Genomic DNA, 21,580 nt, shown 5'->3' on the forward strand with positions numbered 1-21,580 from the left:
GGACAGTATTATGAACACAGGAATTTGGAGATGTGCCCTGGAGATGGGTGTTGGAAACACTACATGGTTGCTTGCAGCACCTCACTACAAAAATTCTCCAGTTTGTTTTATTAAAGTTTTATTCCTTTCTGATTCACTGGTTTGTTATTTAATGAACCCCAAGATTGTTACAATGGAATAGAAAAGAGGAAGAAAAGGGTTACGAGAATAAGGATACCCTAGAAACTATGGCAAATTGAGGGATTTGGAGGGGCGGAGGTTAGTAGGAAACTAGAAACTGATATTGAAAGGAGGAAGGAAGAATATGAGGGAGAGATGGGTATAGGATGGGAAAAGGGGAGAGAAGATTACAAACTCTTTGGGGATAGAGACTATTTTTTTTGTTCTGTGTTTTTACAGTACCTGGCACAATGGGGTCCTGGTCCATGACTAGGGCTTCTAGGCACTATGATAATGCATGATGAAGCCTTTGTTTGTGTGTTCTCAGTTGTCTACTAATTAAATATTCTCTTCCAAAAAATCAGGATTTTTTAGTTCAGCTGTGCTTGATATTTTTCAGTGGTCACCAGCTCCTTATATTTCATGCATGCTTTAGTAGTAGTACGTCTGTTCTGACTGTGGTTCGTTCTTCACCAGTCCTAAGCCCTTTCTTTTGTGAGCAAAAATGGAGAATGCTACATGTTTATGCAGTCAACATCACGTATACATTGCACAGATGGTTCACTTTATAATTCTGCAGTGATAATTTTTAGTAGTCTGGAGACAGTATCAGAAGCCAATGCCGAGGTCTTTTTGTCACTATAGAGCTTTAGGAGAGCTGGGGCTGAGAATGTAGCATCTTCTCCTTTTGAAGATGCAATGCTGTCAAGGTTCCTCCCCCACTCTGAACTCTAGGGTACAGATGTGGGGACCTGCATGAAAAACCTCCTAAGCTTATCTTTACCAGCTTAGGTCAAAACTTCCCCAAGGTACAAAATATTCCACCCGTTGTCCTTGGACTGGCCGCTACCACCACCAAACTAATACTGGTTACTGGGGAAGAGCTGTTTGGACGCGTCCTTCCCCCCAAAATACTTCCCAAAACCTTGCACCCCACTTCCTGGACAAGGTTTGGTAAAAAGCCTCACCAATTTGCCTAGGTGACTACAGACCCAGACCCTTGGATCTTAAGAACAATGAACAATCCTCCCAACACTTGCACCCCCCCTTTCCTGGGAAATGTTGGATAAAAAGCCTCACCAATTTGCATAGGTGACCACAGACCCAAACCCTTGGATCTGAGAACAATGAAAAAGCATTCAGTTTCTTACAAGACGACTTTTAATAAAAATAGAAGTAAATAGAAATGAAGAAATCCCCCCTGTAAAATCAGGATGGTAGATATCTTACAGGGTAATTAGATTCAAAAACATAGAGAACCCCTCTAGGCAAAACCTTAAGTTACAAAAAAGATACACAGACAGAAATAGTTATTCTATTCAGCACAATTCTTTTCTCAGCCATTTAAAGAAATCATAATCTAACACATACCTAGCTAGATTACTTACTAAAAGTTCTGAGACTCCATTCCTGGTCTATCCCCGGTAAAGACAACTACAGACGGACACAGACCCTTTGTTTCTCTCCCTCCTCCCAGCTTTTGAAAGTATCTTGTCTCCTCATTGGTCATTTTGGTCAGGTGCCAGCGAGGTTACCTTTAGCTTCTTAACCCTTTACAGGTGAGAGGAGCTTTCCCCTGGCCAGGAGGGATTTCAAAGGGGTTTACCCTTCCCTTTATATTTATGACAAATGCCATGGCTAATCACCAGTGTCATGTCCTTGTGTGTGTGTGTGTGTGTTGGAGTAGGGGGAGGTTGAATATCAGTTTGGAGAGCCACAGTTTAATAGTCTTTTGTTCTTTTGTTTGCTTGTATTTGTTTAGAAAGGGGCTGAAGAGTGGTACTTACAGCACAGAAGAATATCTGTGCATGCTGGCATGTGTCTTTTGCTGGTGGAAATTCTAATGGCTCAAAGTGAGAACTAAATGAAATCTGACCTGTCACATGCAAGAAGTGAAACATACACAAAGTGGAAATCTACTGCAGTCATATCTTCCAAGGGCATGAATTAAAGGTAAGTAGCCTTCTCTTACCTAATTATTTATAATCAAGCTTTGTTGCTAATTATTTTTTCACATAATTTGCTGAATGGCCTACTGTGTTCCTTATAATTATGGAGCTTGCCTAGTACAATAGTTTGGTGTATAGAGTGCATGCATTGCTGATAGAGGTTTGCTGATATATCTTCATAGTTCAGTCATGCTTTTTTCGCTTTATTGAGCTGGCTAAATAATTTATTAAAAGTTCAGAGGTGCCTTCCTATAATAAACCTAGTAGCTTAAGTTACATTGCTCTCTACCTAGGAGAGTGCTTTTGCAGGTTATATCTTAGGGTATGTCTACACTACTCACCAGATCGGCGGGCAGTGATCGATCCAGCGGGGATCGATTTATCGATAAATTGACCCCCGAGCACTCTCCTGTCGACTCCTGTACTCCACCACCGCGAGAGGCGCAGGTGGAGTCAACAGGGGAGCAGCAGCAGTCAACTCACTGCGGTGAAGACACCACGGTAAGTCGATCTAAGTACGTCGACTTCAGCTACCTTATTCACAAAGCTGAAGTTGCGATTCACCCTCCCCCCCCGGGCTTAGTTTAGTATCAAAGTCTGCCAAAAACAAAACAGAGTGGTAAATTAAGTTGTTTTGTTTTAAAGGAAAATATTTGAGGCACCCAGAAGACTTGCTATACTGAGGGGCCCTTTCAGAAGTTATAGCTGGGGTTGAAGCTCTTGTAGGAGGCAGAAACCGATCTAGTAGCAGTGATTTTGAAGAGCAGATCAGTTCAGCAACTGTGGAGCATAGGAGAGGAGCAGCAGGGTCCTCTGTAGAGCTAGTTGAGGGCAAGTGTCTGCAAACTTCTGAATTAATGAGGTGGAGGCAGGATAGGCTCCAGCACACTCTGTCCAAGATAGCAGTGGAAGCCAGTATTTCTCACCCTTAAATAGGCAGCAGATGGTGGTGTGCTAGCTGGCAGAGAAAAGCCATCCCACCAAAAACGTGCATCTGCAGCTGCATAGAAGATGTAGTCTGGAGAAGGGAGAGCAAAAAGAGCTACAGCTAGTTTCACTGTAGCTTGAAATTGCCTGCCCAGGCTCTGATCGAGTCCCCATCTCTCTGCTTCTAGCAGGTTGGGCTACCCATTACTTCTCCAGTTGCAAAGGTGGTCCCTTAAGAACCACTGGTGGGAGAGAATGGAGCAATGTCTACACAGCCGGCCCTGTCTTCTGCCCCAGCCCCATTAGAATGGGGGAATCTAAATTTCTGGAAGTCAGAAGGGGCATAGGACAAGGGGAACTGGGCACATCTAAGAGTCATGGCTCCTTTCCCTCCCCACATGGGTGTAAGATTCAGATTTTCTATACAGAATATCAATTATCCACCAAATAAAAGGCTTTCAAGTGGTCATTTATGATCTGGCACCAGACAATCTTGAATTGCTGCTGCTGCTGCCAGTATAAGCACTTAGGACTACCCTTTGCACCTGTGCTTCCTTGCTGTAAGTAAATATTGTTTTAATATGAGTAAATACCCTGCATAAAACAGCCTAGTGGAACAAACTGTGAAGAAGTAACTGATGGCTGAAATTCTGAAGATATCTTTACCTGTTTTTTTCTTTTGAAATGAAAATTCTAGAAAAATAAAATCCCTAAAGCAATGTCCCTTCTTACAAGGAGTATCTAGAAACTTGTTTTAGAAGAAATGATAGGTAGTCATGCAGAAAAAGCACTGGGTGCTAAAAATATTCATTCTGTTAAGAATCTTATGCACAGGGAAAGAACAGGTGAAATGGAATTTGATCTAATTCAAGTGTTGAGGAAAGCATCTTATCTAAAATACGATTTTCAAAATAGTTGTCTTTATATAGAGGAAAAATGGTTGTTTTCACATGCAAGTGTAGTTAGAAGAACAGCTTGCCTTTTACCTACACTATTTGGTTATGGAATGACTAGCAGAGACCTGAGTTATACAGTGCCTATAGAGAAACCTAATCTTGCAAAACTCTAGACATTGAGTAACTTTGAAAATGGTAGATAGCATAAATAAAATTAATGCTCCTCACTTTCTCCAACCTGATTGTGTGGGCATGTAGATGATATTGTTTCTGAAGGAAAGTGGGTGGTGTTTGCACAGAATTGGTGCCAATAAAGTTATTTTCATACACCAGTATCAAAAAATCACATTTAAAATGTCTTGCAGAAGTCCTCAAAAATATCTTGAGAGAGAGAAAATGTCAAGCTCAGAAATCTTATTTATAGTATTTGACGTTTCTCTTAATGGCACAAACTAGGTTCTTAGCCAAAGCTTTTTGACGTCTGTGTAAAACTCCCACTGACTTTAGTGAATTTGGATCAGGCCCCAAGTTACTATCAGCTTTTCACAATATGTAATCAGTTAGATCAATTACAGAACTATCTTCAAAATTTTCAGAGTAATCTTGTCCATTTTTGATCGGGGATGCCAAAAAGTTGCCTAATTATCATGGTAAAATATACTGTATTTCTGATTTTTTTTTTTAAGTTAACTTCGAAATATCCTTTGTGGAATGGGTCTTCCATTTCACAACAGCAGTGAGAATATGCAGGCAGTGTATTTACTGGCTGTTACCTCACTTCTCCTGGTTTAGCTTCAGAGGATTTTTTTTTTTTATTAAATGATGTGTGAACCACATGAGGGGATATGCCCCAGGATGTTTTGAGAGAGAGTGGAGCTGGTTTTTTTGCAATCATATTTATCTAGATAGTTTAAAAGAATTACAATTTGACTTTTATGTTAGATTACTAAAATCTAGCTTGCTTTGTTTGACCTGGTTCTTTTGAAATCAGCTATGGAATATCGTTGGACAGTTCAAATCAATCACACAAACAAACAAAAAACCCACCCCAGTAGTTAGTCTTGATCATCCTCCATGTGAGTCAGAAAACCTTAGGAATATTTTTACTGGACAAGTGGAAAAGCATCTTATTTTAGGACTTAACCCTTTCTAAATTTAAAAATATTTTTAGCCCTGTTACTGAATGTGTGGCATGGAACCATAACCACTTAAATTGAAGATTCCAAAGAGCTGCAAGTGGTCAAAGTACAGGGATAAAGATTACAGCATATTTCAGGTATCAAAGATGCCAAGAAGCTGTAAAAAGTTTAGTGGACATTAAACATGAATCCAAAAGAGAGAGAGCATTGATTTGCAGTCCATTTTAGTTTTTAGCCTTTTGAATAAACATTCATTTTACTTAGGAGGGAAACATTTTTCTTATTTATTAATGAAGTTGGGTTAAACTTTATTGTTTAACAGTGAGGTCTTGCCCCAAGGTGATAATATTCTGGAGTACTTCCTGCAAAACAATGTTAGAGCATTAAATCATGTTCAGTGCTCAATGGCTAGACTTACTACAAAATATCCCTAGATCTTTTGCTTAAATATAACTAAAGATGATGCAGATCAAATAGCAACTAGAATTAAGAGAGGAAGCCAAGTTTGAAAAAGAGCCCTAGTGTTACTGTCTTTACAGGATCAAAGTTTATGAGGAAGCTGAGTTATTGCCATCATGATAGTAAGCACTGAAATCTTATTTTTGCTGAGTTTTTCCCCTCAAAAACATAATCCAATATAAAATGTATTTTAATAGTGCTGTAATTATGGAGTAATTTATAGTCAGAATACAAGAAAAATATTTTTGTTGAATAAAAACATAGTCTGCTTTGTATGCATACAGTATATATTAAAATCCTTTCTGATGGGCAAACAAAGGGAAGCCACATGAGCCATCCTCCCCAGCAGTATGTTTTGGGTGCCCAGGCCAGCTGGCAGGGAGGTAAATCACTGTGGGGTGGGGACAGGACTGGGGAAGACCCGGCTGGTGGCTCCTACTCTGTGTTGGGCTCAGCTGCTAGTCCCAGCTGGGCTGGGGATGATGGGACTTCCTCTTCCCCTGAACGGCATTCAGGGCCAGGTCAGACCAACCCCCAGATTTCTCCCCCAGCCACAGGAAGCTCTGCAAACTCCCTCCACCCCCGCTTCCTGCACCCATCACTCCTCAATTGCAAGGGGAGGGATCCCTGTACAGGGAGCTGCTCCCCGATTTGCTCAACCCCCATACATCCAGACCTCCTCATACCTAGACTCTCCCACCGAGCCTCACCCCTTGCACTCAGAATCCCCAGTCCCTTGGATGAGCCCCACCCCACCGAGCCCCAACTAGTTGCACCTGGATTCCCACCCTTCTGAGTCCCACTCCCCCCTGCTGAGCTCTATCCCCCCCACTCTCAGACCTCCCCCCCCCCGCTTAGCCACAAGCACCTTCACGTCCCATTACCATTGCACCCAGCCTCCCTCCCTCCCCCCCAGCAAAACCCAGTGCATCCTGATTTCCCCCGCATCCGGATCTCCCATTGAGCTGGCTGCACCCAGATTGCCCCACACAGAACCTTCTCAACCCACACCTGGATCCCCCCACACTAAGCCCCTCCACACTTGGATCCTGCCTTGCTGAACCTGCCTGCTCACACCTGATGCACCTGGCATGGAGGGGCAGGACCCTGGGGTGTTTCTGGGGCAGGCCCAGTCCTTGCGTTGTGTCAGGGTTGTGTGCAGCCTCACCGCTGAGTCTGTATCCCGGCGGCGGAGGGGAGCTGCACAGTGATCTCCCACCTCTGTGCAGCCATTGGCCTGTGCTCTCCAATGCCATGGTGGAGCCTCCATATTTATTTGACAAATAAAATTTGCAGAATTTTAAAATTTTTGGCACAGAATGCTCTCAGGAGTAGGATTTGATGAGAACAAAATGAATTGTTGGGGACGAGAATGAAAATTTTGAACAAACAGAAACTGTATCAACATCCAACTCAGAAATACAAGCAATGCTAAACCAGTCTACCAAATCTACCGAGTCTCAGGCAATTAGTTTGAATACAGAAAAAAATGGGACACAAACTCCTGTTACTGCCTCTTTAGGGCAGCGTGATAAGAAAACCAGCTAGATAGAGCCCATTCTAGATTTTTAAGGATTCAGATTAGTGTTATGAATGTTGAATTAAGGTGATACAATTAAGTAAAAAAGTTGAAATTCAGTTAAATTGTATGCATATCATTTTTTAAAAAGGAAGATGTAATGATGATAGGAGTTTTGGAGAAGGACCAAACTTTCCTGTAGTGTTATATGGGGCAAATCTTTGTGGTGAGTCTTATCAGCAGACACACATGTTGCTTTTCTATGGACTTGGAGCCAGGTTGACAAGCCAGCAATACATATCTGTATAGTTTTCAGTAATAAGTACAGTGTTTGCTGTTACTTAAACTCTCCAGTATCTTTTCTTATAAGAGCTAGTTGACAACTGATATTACGCTGAGTAGATATTTTCTTGTGCTGATGTAAGCTTTATATAGGGCACCCAGGTACTATAAAGATGGTAATATATAAATGTTAGAAATAAATATGCACAAGAACTTGAACAGATTTTTTTAATATACAGCTGTCCCAATAAGGAGATACCTTTTAAAATCTGCCTCCAAAACAAGTGATGGTGCTGTTACAGCATGAAATACCAAGAGGTACTTGCTGTCTGAAATGAACCAGAAAAGGAGTCAGTAGTTACCAAAGAATTGTATTAGCTACTCTTCCAAGAATGGCTGAGACTGGATCCTTTAGTTCCATGTTTTCAGGTACTCCCGTTAACGCTGAATTTGTAAGTCTATCCTTATTCGGAGGCTAGTTTGTCTGTATCTGTTTCAATATCCCTCAGAAATGTCTTGGCCTGACAGAGAGCATTTTAGGTACGTAGTGTCAATATGTTGGAAGACTTACAGTTGCAATAGGGTGGATTCCACCTAGTGGGTCTTTTCCTTCTCTAACTTCTACGATCCTATATATTGTGTATCTTTAGATAAGAGATTCTTCCTTTTTTCAGTAGTTATGAAGATTAATGTTTTTTAGGGGAGGTAACACACAATTCATAATTGCTAACTAAGAATTCCAAGGGACTGGAATTGAGTGAAGTAGCTTGGGCTGTGATCTCTCTGAAGATTCTTGGGTTAGATCCCTTGCAATGCAAAGGTTAGATTTCTGTCTATTAAAGAAAACCTGGTCAATCATTTCCATGCTGAAGTGTAGCAAAGTACTTCAAAAGACAGCTTGAGTCAGTGTTCCCCAAAGACCCATGGGAGAAATCACAAGTTGAAACAATGGATGAGATTGTGGTGAAGAAGCAAGAAAGGAAATGTAGAGGAGAAGGGCAGACAAGTTGATGGAATGAAAAGGTGCTATGATTGTGAAGGCAGAGGACATTTCCCACACAGTGAAAGTAGCCAAATGTCTCAGAGCCTGTGCTCCAGCCACAAAGGGCGCATCTGTGCTGCTATTGTTAGCAAGCCCCTGAAGCACAAGTCATTTGACCTGGGCTCTGAGATTTGCTGCGGCAGGGTATGTTTTTTCCAGTGTAAATATACCCTATGGTGAAGAAAAAGGTAGTAGGATAGAAAGTGGGGAAGGAAGTAAAGAAGTGGAAATACTGAAGGTAAAAGGCAGTATCAGAATAGAAGAAAATGTCTTGCGCAAATGCCTGTAGAAGTAAAATGTCTTAAAAGGATGAGAAATTATATGAAAATAGTCATAATTGCTGAAGTAATAATGATGCATCAAGGCAGAAGTTGATTATGAAAGGAAAACATGAAAAGGGAAGAAAAAGCATGGAAATATAAATATTTCAGAGCAGGAAATTGTACCTTTCATATATTGTACACTGAGAAAATTGTTGATACTACACAAATAATTTTTGATTTTAAGCAAATTTTCTAAAAAAGGAAGTGTAACTCTAGTGGTTTGGCTGTTCAGTTTTTTTAAAATGAACAGTTTTCCAGCTTTTGTCAGGCAGATATGGTGGCTATTGCCTCAGGACATTATTATCATTTACTCTTTTTAATTCTGAAATGATGATTATGTAAAATTTCATATTTATAATTGATATGCCAACACAGAACAAATAACCAGCTGTTTACTTTTGAGAAAAGTTACCTTTTTAATATTGCTAAGCAAGTGAACTTTATTGACATACAGAAAATTATCTAGAATTTAGGGTGTAATAAGCAGAATATCAGGTAACACAACAGCTAAATCTAATATTAATTTTCAGACTTCACTGATTAAGGCTAGGAAGTGAAGTGTGATGTTGCCATGGGGAAGTCTATAAGATAAAGCGCAAGAAGAACTGAGTTAGTAAATAATTGATATGGTTCTAAGATTAGGAATGATCATTTACAGTCTGTTCTCTTTGATACGTATGCATACTTTGTACATTATAAAGTCTCAAACAACACATAAGCAAATTTATGTGACAGATTTCATGCAGAACTTTAATATATTATACAGCTGTGTGTGCATAGATACATACAATTATATATAAACTTACTGCAACGTTAAAGTTGAAAAATCAATCACATAACTGAGACAGTTAAAAAATATACAGCTTCTAAGATCATATTAACTTTGCTATCCTGTGTATATCATGGTATACTTTTAATAACAATATATTAAAGTATACATTTAACAGGGAAGAGATGAATGGAAATATGTGCTTTGCGTTGAGATAATGGTGCTCCAGAAACCTTAATATTTTTAATTGCATGTCTGAAGGCTTGACTCTTTAACTTTTAATCTTGCATAAGATTGCCCTGTAATATTAGTTTCCTAGATTTTTTTCCCCTTTTTATTAAATTTTTTTTCAGAGGAACTTAAATGAGGTGTCCTTAATTAGACATCCTTAACTGAGGGATACTTGATACAGGAGCTCATAAGAAAAATGAAAGAACTGTACTAGTTTCCATAAAGAGAGAAGATTGATCCTGGCAAGTGTTGCTTTTGAAGTCCAAAATCTATCCCTGGTAAAATAATTTAACAAATATCTAGAAATTTTCTTCTTAATATGTTGAGGGGTGATGAACAGTAAGCAGCATAACATTATAAGCAATAATCTTGCATGATAAACTTGTTTAACTTTGTGAATGGAATTATATAATTTGTGAAGGGACACAATGGGTATAACCATATTTAAACCTTAGGAAAGGATTTTACACATTATCTCTCAGAATTAACTCTAATCGCTTTTGGACTGAAATGCTATCATACCGTTTTAAAATTAATGAAGAATTTTCACCAAAGGAGTTATGATAAACAGCAATATACTGGTCTAGAGAGGTGTCAAGGGAAAAACTGCACAGATTAGTGTTAGGACCAGTCCTGTTTAACATTTTACAGTCTAGAACAGGTTTTTTTTTTAAAAAAAAACAGCATGCTAATGAAATGTGAAGATTATATTAAATTGGGAGACACCATAACCTTCCCGTAGTAAGTTCTACATATGTGCATAAACACAATACACCCATCTTCTCTTACACAAACAAATGTAAACATGCAAATTTAATCCTTATAAACTAATCAAGCCGTATGTTTTGGGAAGGTGTTTTTGGGAAGAGAGCAAGGTGGTGTTTTTTGTTTTCTGTTTTTATATACTATGATGTTGGGCATGAATCATATAAGAAACGAAATAGGCATAAAAGTGATTGGAGTATTTTTCTAAGTTTGTCAGTAATATGACTCCGTAAAGCCTATTTCCCATAGATGAACTCAAGAGAGAGAAGGTATGAGTTGGATTTTTGGATCTGATTTTTGTATATCAGGGGATATGATTTGTTGCACATAACCAGTGTCTGGAGTTCAGAATCTCCTTTTGTTGTAAAGCTACAGAAATGATGGCCTTACCACACTTCTTCATTTTTAATAGTCTTTGAGAAGAAAAGCATGGCTTGAAGAGGAAGTAGAAATTGGAATATATATGCTAATCAGTGGTTTCTGCAGGGTTCTTACTGTAGATGACAGAGGTATGCAGATCTGAAGAATAACTTTGTGTAAGCTTGAAAGCTTGTCTCACTCACCAGCAGAAGTTGGTCCAGTAAAAGTTCTCATCTATCTTGTCTCTCTGAAGGTGTACATAGTCAGTGAGAATAGTGAAATGTGTTTAGAATTGTAATTGCTGCAGTTATAACATAAATGGTATTTAATTGATAAATGTGCATTATCTTCTTGTGGTTAAATACTGCATTTTTATTTCATGTTTCTCCAGTAACTGCACTGAATAATTTTCACTATGCAGGTGCAAAAATGATAAAATGGTTTCTTGGTACTGTATCCGGTATTATAGCAGATCATTGGAAACTTAATAAGTAAGATAGAGGTTTGGGACTAATTCTAAGACATGGATGTTCCGGAATATGGGGCTCATGCATTCACATGTGAACTTCCAAAATATGCCTGTGACCATAATTTTTTTCAGTTTATTCTTAAGAGGGACGCTGGTGGCAGAGGATCTAGGATCTGTCAATAATTTGTTTTATGATGAGAGAAATTAATAACAAATTTTTAAAAGGTCCCATCTCAGCTATCTCTGTATCCAGCGGACACTGGATATATTCACGAAGAGAGTATAAACTAGTTCCTATAGAAAGTAACAATGGTGCAGATCAAAAGTTGGTCACCATTCTTAATCTTAAAAAATTGAAATCCCCAGTGCTTTTGATGCTTCTAGTCTCCAAGGCTGGGAGATTCTCCAAAGTAATTAATTAGGAAGCATTCATTGTTTGACCTCCTCTTCTGCACTCAACCCTTGAAATGGGACTTAATGTCAAAGGCTCAATGTTATTGAAACCTGCTGAGGTAACGACTGTAACCTGAGGCAGACATAAGGGGCGTGTCTGAAAATGCATGCTGACACAGTCAGGGGGACTTAAAAAGCAGGTCTTGGATGCAGAGAGAGTTGTCTGGCATCTAAATAGCAAGTGATGCTGACAGGCTAATTAAAGAGAGAAAAATGGGGATAAAAAATGAAATACTAAGGGTCTGAATCTGGAAAATATATCTACAATCTCTTCAAGCAGTAACATGCAACTTCTAGATCTACCACAAGTTGAGTTAATCAGGGGAATGGCCAGGCTGAAACATCAATAAACCTTATCAGCTTTGCAGTGAGAATATGCAGAAGTTATGGAAATGTGGGAGATGAGCAGCTCAGGGAATTGAGCACCCTAGCTCCCATACTCAACAACTTGGTCCATCCTTTCTCTCCAGCTCCTCAAGCCAGAATATGGCATCCCACTCTATGGGAACTATAAACCTGTGTTGGAAGAATAGTGCCTTCACCCCAGGGACTGGAATTAAAAAAAAAAAAATTGAATGAGATGAGTTCCCTTTGTCTCCATCCCAGGGATAGATGAAAGACTCCCTCGGCTAAATTAGCATTTTGTGTTTTATGGGGTATAATGGAGCGGTCCCAAGCCCTTCATCTTTGCTTTAGGATCTCAAAATCTGAATAGGCAGGTAATAGGTATTCTTTGAGTTATTTGGTATCTTTGTTCCCTTTGGCTGATTGTGAGACAGAGCTGTAAATTAAGGAGAGATTACTATCCTTTTAAAATTCTTCTACAGTAATTTAGTAAGGTGGGTAAGATGTTGTCATGCATCAAGAAATCAGTGAGATATAATTTCTGCGAGTCCGGTTGACATTCCGCACTGCATATTATAATTCTGCTGAGTGAAGTCCAATGTAGCCCTTAGAGAAAATGGAAAATGCATCCGATGAAGTGAGCTGTAGCTCACGAAAGCTTATGCTCAAATAAATTGGTTAGTCTCTAAGGTGCCACAAGTACTCCTTTTCTTTTTGGAAGTACAGACTAACACGGCTGCTACTCTGAAACCAACCATTAGAGAAAGTAATTCTCCCTGAATATGAGGTAGCAGCTATGGCTCTGTGGCCCAGGAAGCTCATGGAACTTCTAGGGGACAGAAGTTGCCTTTCAGCTAGGTAAACCCCTAAAATAAGGGGATAACTTTATGCTGCAAATATTGCAACATTTAGTTCTAGAATGGATTCTGAGGGGGAATGTAGGATATTGCTGAGGTATGTTGTATTTGTCTTTGGGGAGGCAGTTGGAGGTGGGAAGCAGTTGAGATGTGTCTGGTCTACTAGTCACTTAAAATGTCATTACAGACAATGGAGAAGAGAGATCTAATGCTCCATAAATACTGCAGAGACAGAGCCATTTGCCTTTTTTCCCTTTTCAGGGATATATGAAAAGAAGGTAACAGCTGAGAAAATTATAGTATCTGAGACCCATTGCATACTTACACAGGCTTTAAGATAGGAGGAAAAGAATTTATTTTCTTTCCATTATTTAAGGATTAAGCTTGTATTTTAGTAATCTAATATTATTTTCCTAGGTTTTATGTCTCGTTTCTTCTGTTGGCATGATGGTTATTGAAAATTAATAAATTACCCCTCATTTTGTATTACCATACTGGAGTGTTTTCATGTAGATAAAAGGGATAACTTATTTACTACTTTCAGGCTATGCTATATCTAGCTAGATTCAGTAAAACTGCCCAGCATCAATAGTTACAATTGAAACTGAGTTGTGGTGGTGACAGCAGTTGGAAAACCCTTTGTCTCATAGATTCTACATAGGAGCCTGATGCTGTGATTGCTACTGGTACTGTTTCCTTTCCTATCTGCTTCCAAATTTGGGGAAAGATCACTATCAGAGGTACCTTTTTCTCTGAAAAAATTAATATCCTTTATTTTAATAATGAAACTAACTACATCTGGTTTTTGTCATTTTGCAGTTTATTTGAATGTATTTTACTAGGAAAATCTTGACAGATATAAACAATATATCCAGGTGAGGAAATACACAATTTGTAAGAATTTTCAAAGGTTACCCATATACCTAGGTATCTCTAAGAATGAGGATGATGATAATTGCCCACATTTTCTTAAAAGCACTTTGAAATTTAAAGAGGAAAAGTACTATAATTGCTAATTATTGTCTTGTACAATATCATGGCAATAGGCACTCTCAGAACACAGATGTTCAATATTCAAACCACCACCAATAGTTGTATGTAAACAACTTTCAACATGCCATTCTTAACATTTTCAAAATATATTTTAAATTATTTTTATACCAGTGAATTGTCATATCAAAAAAGCAGATTAGTCAAAATGCTGCATACATGATATACAAATGTCCCCATGAATTTGTCTAAAATTCAGCTCTATGTACAACCTAAGGGTTTTCTTAATAAGTTCCTGCCTCTATTCCTATAATGGTAGGAAGATGTCCGAAGCTCCAGTGCCATTGAATGACAGGTCTGGATCTTCTCCCAAGCACAATGGAGACAGAAAACACTGCGAGTCTTGCTGGATGTGAATGTTTTGAGAAGTTTTTGTCCAATGAGAATAAATTTTCCTTTGGTTTTGTTAGTATGGATTTTGAATAGTGTTCGTTGCTTAATCCTCAAGAAGTGTATTGATAGTATGATTATGACAACAGTGGCTTATTGTGGTGCTGAAGAAAGCTATATAGATTGCAATTAGAAAGACTTCCTTACAGACTCTTTCTGAATTGTTTAGTCAGCTTTTAAGGGATTTTGTAACTGGAGATCTTTTTTGATGTATCCTTTTGCAGAGCTTATTCTTCATTACTATTATTTTGACTTTATTTTTGAGGTTCGATTATGTCAAACATGTGACAGCAAGAAAATGCAATCACTTAAGGTATTATGCAGAACAGTTGATACCTGGTCAAATTTGACTTTTACCATATATATATATTATAATTATATATAATTACAGGTACAGACTTTTTAATCCATAAAGTGATTTTATATATATAAAAAATCACTTTATGGATTAAGAAGTCTGTAACTTTAAGGAAAATATATAGTCCAAATTTCTCACTTTCAAGCTCTGTTCAACAGTTTTTCTCTCTGCTGTTAGCTCTGTTGGTGACTATTTAGGCAGCAAGTTGATTGCTATACCTGACTGGCTAAGAATTATGCACATCCTATTATTTTTGTTATGCTGACTCCCCCAATTCTCCATCCCAACCCACTTGTTTGTCTTAACCACCTATTATTATGTTTTGTTTTTACACTGTATGCTCTTTGGGGCAGGGGCCATCACTTTCTATGCATGTGCAGTGCCTAGCACAATGGGGCCATAACCTGGATGGTTTCTTAAGTGCTACTGCAATATAAAAGTTAATATTTCTAACACAAATTAGAAACAGCTGTGCCACCTTGTTACACACTTGCATACCAAGTATCCTGACACAATACAGCTTAGGCCTGATCTTTCCCTGCTCTTCTGTTGACAAAATTCGTTCTACAATGTAGAATAGTCAGTGACCCCCTCTCCAAATAGAACTTTAGCATGACTGGTTTTACAAAAGTGTCTGATAACATGTCTCAGATCTTCAGCAGATAGTACCAATCCCACAGTTTATGTTTTTGTGTCACTCAGCAGGAGGGTGGATATCTTATGCTGTTGATGATGGGAGAAGGATGCCTGGACAACAGATGCCTGGTCCAACATTCTTGTCTTTCAACTTGTCACTGGTAGTGATATCAGGAAATAGCCCAGCTCAGGAGAAAGGCTGACATTTATGTTTTGTTGTTGTCTATGTTAACAAAAGCCCTGGTGTACACTGTTTGGATCAGAGTGAGAATTCCACCTGCTTACAAATTAAAGGATTCAGTAGTCTTCATGGCTATGCCAATGACACTTACGGGAGGCAGAATAACTGGGAGTTGCGGAGCCAGGGAGTTATATATATGAATCTTTGAATCTTTTGTCGCAGGGCCCAGAACAGATCCACAATCCCCCTTCTTTGCAGCTTGGAATCTGAAAGTTGAACCTCTGGAGTTTTGGTTACTCCAAACAGATAGTCTATATTCTGCTTCAGGCCAAGGCCCCACAGCAAAGTTCTAAAAACTGTCTGGGAAGGGGAAAGTTATGTCTTCTGATGCAATTCCCATGCTGTGGGTCCTAATGCACTGTACACTAGAGATTGATCACCACAGTGGCCTAGATCTAGTTTGTTTTTTGTAAAAAGAAAAGGAGTACTTGTGGCACCTTAGAGACTAACCAATTTATTTGAGCATAAGCTTTCATGAGCTACAGCTCACGCTCACGAAAGCTTATGCTCAAATAAATTGGTTAGTCTCTAAGGTGCCACAAGTACTCCTTTTCTTTTTGCGAATACAGACTAACACGGCTGTTACTCTGAAACCTTTGTTTTTTGTAAAAATCACAGTATTGGTAGATCAGACTCTCCTGAAGTCCAGAGAATTTGGCCTTTCGTTGTTACATTGCTTTAAGGAATTTAGCAATCTCTAAAATTAAACTGGTGGTAAGGGAGACTTTTCAAAGTGGAATCTCAGTCTTTTGTTTCAGGCCTTCACTTATCTTCATTTATAACCATGTATAGAAAGAAGCCTTTTTAAGCTTTGTCACCCTTAATATGTTTGTTCTGCTATTATTTCAATATACAAGGTTAGTGAGATTGGAACATCAAGGAATAGAATTGGTCTCTAGGAAGAGATTGCCCCCGCCCTAACTAAATTCATTATTTCATATTAACTGAGACACTGCTTTGCTCTAACTTTGCCAAAGACCAGAATAGCCTCAGGAAGTTCAACAACCTGGTATTCCAAGTGCTGCATTAATATAACTTGAGCCTTCTATAAATTTGGATGTCCATATGTGCTGTGTGGGTTATATAAAGGTCAACAGAGAGAAACTCCAAGATGGGCTTACCTAGCCTACTGCAAGTCTTTTTTGGTAAAAGTCAAGCAGACCATTTCTCTTCTATAAACATAGATTTCAGATAAATCCTTTAAAAAGTCAGCTGTCTTATTCTTCCCTCCCTTTTTATAGAAATGCTTGCTAATTCCTAGTAGTGATGCCAGTTTTATGGAATTTTGTATGTGAAAAATTATTTAAATTTAAATTAGCTTTCAGTGTGTAGAGTGGCTTAGAATTTTTCTTCCGAATATCTGGTACACGAAAACACCATTTCAGAAAATGAGAACTGCCCATTCCGGAGAGTCAGTTGGTAACCACTTCCCATTTACACACAACAGGAGTTTCCTACTGTAAAAAGGAGTCTGTCAGAAAAAAATGTTATTTAAGCAGTTGTGCATCAGAAACTAATATTCTGGGATGGAAATTATATTAAAAACAAGTGCAAATTATTGTTATATTTGCAAACTGTTGACAAACTATGCAATAGACACAAACATCTACATAGTTTCTCCTGTACTATAAAATACTTTCAGAAACATACTAAAAAAAAAATGAAACACAGATGGAGGTCTTTCTTAGTTAAGTGTGATCCTACTCAGGTGCTGAGCCGGCTTTTGGACATATGTAAAATGGACCTTTTTAAAAGGAAGAATTCACTGTGAATAATGTTACAGAATCAGAATTAAAAGTAATGCGCAACAAGAGAATAAACTGGGTTATACAACAATTGATATTTTTTATGAAGAAGTCAGGTTTGTATTTTTTAAAAATTCCTTCTGATACTAGACTTTTAGTCCTGACCTTAATTCTTCCACAAAGTACCCATCTTTCAGTCCATAAATAATGTCAATTTTACCTCATCAGTTTTTCCTCTTGACTTCAGTGGAGTAGAAAAAAATATTCCAACCTTTTCAAAATCAAAAATTCAAATTCATTGTTATCTTCATTTTCACCATCCAAATGTATGATCTTTGATTTTATCTTATTCTTTTTTATTACTATGTCATCCCCTAGATACTAAAGTGAAAGGTGCTTTGTAAATGTCTAACATAGCAAATACCTGGTGATAAGAAAATTTTCAGGCATGGTAACTGGATAACTGAAATCTTATTCAGGATTTAAAGGGAGGAGGCGCGGGCAGAATTAGCACTAATGATACTCACTTCAAAGGGTCATTATCTTTACTGCTCTGTATGCATTATTTGTGGTGATCTAAGCATATATTATAGTCTTAACATTATATTAATTACACTTTTTGGGGGAGGGAGATATTTTAACTTTATCTTCATTCATTCTCCTATGTTGCATTTCTGAAGAAAATAACATATGTTTCATAAAGGAAGGGTGAGAGTAATGTCTTTTTCCATTGTAAAAAAACAGTCAGTTCCTGCATCTCTCTCTTTCTAATTTCACAGTTGCAAATTGTTACTGGAGTAGGTTCTCTGTTTTGAACCCCACCCTGACTGTTGCTAGGCAGATGAGCTGTGTTGCGTAAGTTGCCAGTTACTGAACAGACACAGAAGCCATAACCAGCAGTGTTACAAACAGCCAAATTCTGGAGGAAATAACTTCTAACACTTACTCTGAAACTTGTTCTGAACTGTAACAGCCGTGTTAGTCTGTATTCGCAAAAAAAAAAGGAGTACTTGTGGCACCTTAGAGACTAACCAATTTAGAACAAGAATATCAAATGTGGAAAAAATGAAAGGGTGAAGTTGTATTAGAAACACAATTAAAAAAACAAACACAAAACTCTCTTACCAGCAGTAATGACTTTGAAGGAAGAACATGAATGTCCATTATTTTCTGAAAAAGTAGTAACTACTTTTGAAACTACTGAAAATATAAGTTTTGGAGCTTTAATTCATATCAAGGTGAGCTTTGTTTTTAAATTTGTGGTCCTAGTTATAGCGGACTGGACTGTGAATCCAGATGTGAACATTCTTCAAGATTGGGATTGTATGGATGGGGGGGCTTCTGGTTTGGGCTGAACTTTGATTCCTGTACTGGTTGATAGCCTTGATGAGCTGCACAGTTTTCATAAACTGGTCTCAGTTTTATTACGTACATCTGATATAAGGCTCTAATAATCCTAATCTTAAAATTCTAACTGATCTTGAAACTGTCATTTCCCCCCCACACATAGTCATTTTCACAATTCAGGGCAACTGTGCCTGTATTCTCCCTTCATGGTCCCTTGAGAGAACCCCCTATAGGCTCCTCAGCTGTTACCTCTCTTGGGTAGAGATCCTTGTGCATCTCCCTCCTGACTGAGGCTTTTCCAGGCTACACAGTTCCCTGCTTACACTGTGATGGTCCCAGCAAGCCAGACAGCCTAAACAAGCCAGTGTCTGCACTTTGCTTTCTCTTTGAAGGCTGTGAACAGTGTAATTGCCAGTAGTTATGTTACCACACAGCCCTTTATAAGTAAGCATATCTATTCTTAAAATGAAAGCATTACAGAGAAATCAAATTTAAAATGATAAAAGATCCTATATGCATGCTAAAAGCTCACCAGAGGTCACCCATCAGTCTTATGGGGCCTCAGTAGGCCTAAATCCTTCCAACCCTTCCCAGGAAGGATTGGGGACCCCCTTGGACAGATGGTCCTGTCCGTTTGCTGGGTCAGAAGGGAGGCCCAGAGCCAGTTTAAACTCAGGCTATTTATCCAAAATCCTTTCTTTGTCTGTTGGTCTCTGGAGAATCTAGTTTGAACTAGCCTCTACAAGTGATGGATCTTCTCTGGAGGTGTTACAACCTTCGTGAATTTCCAAATCACTCCCCCTCACACACACACACACACTGTTCTTAGTTCATGAAGGAGCTGTGGCTGTGGTCACCCTCCCCAATGGAATTACATATGCAGTAGAACTTCAGACTTGTGAACACCAGAGTTATAAACTGACCAGTCAACCACACACCTCGTTTGAAACTGGAAGTATGCAATCATGCAGCAGCAGAGAGCAACCCCCAATCCCCCAAAAGCAAATACAGTACTGTGTTAAATGTAAACTACTAAAATAATAAAGGGAAAGTTTAAAAAAAAAATTTGACAAGGTAAGGAAACTGTTTCTGTGCTTGTTTAGTTTAAATTAAAATGGTTAAAAGCAACATTTTTCTTCTGCATAGTCAATTTTCAAAGCTGTATTAAGTCAATGTTCAGTTGTAAACTTTTGGAAGAACAACCATAACATTTTGTTCAGAGTTACGAACATTTCAGAGTTACGAACAACCTCCATTCCGGAGGTGTTCATAACTCTGAGGTTCTACTGTAATTTGTGTCCTACAGTTGCATCCAATGAAGTGAGCTGTAGCTCACGAAAGCTTATGCTCAAATAAATTGGTTAGTCTCTAAGGTACCACAAGTACTCCTTTTCTTTTTGCAAATACAGACTAACATGGCTGCTACTCTGAAACCTGCCCTACAATTATACATAAACTTAATGCGGTAAACTCTCCCAAAGATATTGCAGGAAATGGCTATATCTGTCACAATCATATGGTAAAATAAGTTGGCCAGAGTTTGTTTGTTTGTTTTTAAATTGCAAGTAAAGATTTAAGAAGTGAGTGGTAGTCTTGATTTGACTAATACTGTAAACTTGGCTGATGTTTTTTAAGGCCATTCACCTTAGCTGGGAGCTTTTTAGATCCTTTAAAAAGTCATTTTCCTTTCTGTGTACCTGTGAAGTCCCCATAACATATATATTGGACAGACATACTTCCTCAGTGGCTGCTCTATTGAAAGCAGCTCGGTTGACTTCTGGGGAGTTGCAATCACACAGAGTGCTCTCTACTCAAAAGCATTTCTCCTTCACTAGACAGATAAATAAAGTTGACTTTTAGCCTTATGCAGCCACCTAGCCCTGCCTTCTGCCCCAAACAGCGGTCAGTCTCTTGGAGACTATTATTATCATGTACAAATCACAATAAATGTACCCACTGCTGTATAGGAGTAGCTTAATATCAAACAAGTCATAGTTGCATTGAAGAGCTTAGAATGTAAAGGTGTGAGGAAATACAAACAAAAGATACATAGAGAGATGTGTGGCCATTAGGTCACAGAATGCTTCACAGAAAAGGTGGGTTTTAGGAGTTTCTTGAAATTTAAGATAGAGGGAGGTTGCCATAAACTAGTGTGAGGTTATTCTAGACCTGGGAAGTGGAGGAAGAACCTAAAGCAACAGCAAGGTAATGAGCATGAAGTTAAGGGTAGGGTCTGGTAGGAAGATGCAAAGAGAGATGTAGGCAGGTGCAGAATTGTGGGAGTGCTTTGAAGATGAGAAATTTGAATTTTATAAGGAAGAATAATAAGAGCCAATGCAGAAATTTGAGATCACTGCCTTTCTTTATATCCTAGTATTGGTGGATTCTTCTCTATCTGACTGGAAGTATGATGGTTACCTTTCTTAGACTACCTCTCCCTTGTTGTGGCAGTTAAGGTCATCTGAGATACTCTCTTTTTAGGTTCTTGGAGTGTCAGTTCTGTGTATCCCAGCTTCAGGGCTCTCTCAGTTGAGGGACCCTGTTTCTGGAAACCACACTGGCTGGCTGTCCACCATAGCACAATATGTGATGTTCATATTTTGCTCAATTTATGTCTAACTTCTGGGTTTTATTTGTCTTTGCTTTTGGTTGGATAGTGCTGCTACCTTTTGTGGATGGTTTATATATATATTTTTGTTAAACAAACAAGCAACCCTCTCCCCCGAAAAAAACAAAAACAAAAAAACAGCCAAACAAAAAAACCCTAAATAAGCACCTAGCTGTTACAGTGAGAGGTGTTCTAAAAAGAAACGTTCTTCACATGTTCCATGTGTGGAACTGTCATTTATGTGAATGGAAACGCCACGTG

At 38.5% G+C, this 21,580-nt stretch overlaps 1 protein-coding gene across 7 annotated transcripts in view; it reads left to right on the forward strand.

The window, feature by feature from the left end:
• Positions 1-21,580, forward strand: part of FRY (FRY microtubule binding protein) — a 372,765-nt gene that overhangs the window by 11,616 nt on the left and 339,569 nt on the right. For all 7 annotated transcript variants that reach the window (XM_073341316.1, XM_073341299.2, XM_073341325.2 and 4 more), the window contains exon 2: positions 1,922-2,112. The gene's annotated coding sequence lies outside the window, so the exon portion shown is untranslated. The remainder of the gene's footprint in view (positions 1-1,921; positions 2,113-21,580) is intronic.

Source organism: Lepidochelys kempii, chromosome 1, assembly GCF_965140285.1.
Source record: "Lepidochelys kempii isolate rLepKem1 chromosome 1, rLepKem1.hap1, whole genome shotgun sequence".
In the NCBI taxonomy this organism is placed as follows: Eukaryota; Metazoa; Chordata; order Testudines; family Cheloniidae; genus Lepidochelys; species Lepidochelys kempii.